The following is a 922-nucleotide window of genomic DNA, read 5'->3' as shown; positions in this document are numbered from 1 at the left end:
AAAAAACAAAGAATGAAGACAAAGGACACAATTAAAAGATGTGCTAAGGCTCTGACTAGAGAGTTCTCAAAAGAAGAAACAAAAGCGGCTAAGAAACATCCTAAAAAATGTTCTAGATCATTAGTAATTTGGAAAAGTCAAACTAAAACCACATTAAAATTTCATCTCACCCCAGTCAGATGGGCTAAGATCAAGAAAACAAATGCTATCAAATGTTGGAGATGACGTGGGGAAAGGAAAAGACTCATTCACTGCTGGTGGGATTACAAATTCCTGATACCCCATTTTAAAGCTGTAGGGATAACTCTTTACAAAACTACAAATAAATCTACCATTTGAGCCAGTTATACTACTACATGACATATACCCAAAGGATGTAGCTTATTGCAGAGATACTTGTATGTCCATACTTGTTGCTGCTCTTTTCATAATAGCTAAAAGATGGAAATAACACAGGTGTCCCTCAACTGGTTAATGAAACTGTGATACAGTTACACAATGGTGTTCTACTAAGTGGAAAAGAAAAAATTAAATCATGAAATTTGCAAATAAAAGGATAGAACTAGAAACTGTTATACTAATTAAAATAACACAGATTCAAAAAAATAAAAAAAGATATATGGTCTCCCTTATTTGAAGATCCTAGCACTAAATCCTTATATGTGAGTATATATCCTGATGTAACAGCAGGAACCAGGAAAATGGAAAGGTATTAGGGAAATTAAATGAAATTGGGAGCCTGCGAGAGAAAAATAGTAAGAGACAGGTGTTACTAAGGAGGAAACGGGTAAAACTGGGGTATTTAAATGGAAGGAGTGGAGGGAGGGTTATAGAACGAACTTTGGAAATAAAGAGTAATAAGGAGCCCAAAAGAGGTGGGACCATAGGAGACTGGTATTTTCAAGGGAAAATGGGGAAAATG

The sequence above is a fragment of the Nannospalax galili genome, unplaced genomic scaffold, assembly GCF_000622305.1.
Source record: "Nannospalax galili isolate Female #2095 unplaced genomic scaffold, S.galili_v1.0 scaffold789, whole genome shotgun sequence".
Lineage (NCBI taxonomy): Eukaryota > Metazoa > Chordata > Mammalia > Rodentia > Spalacidae > Nannospalax > Nannospalax galili.
This window is presented reverse-complemented; position numbering follows the sequence as displayed.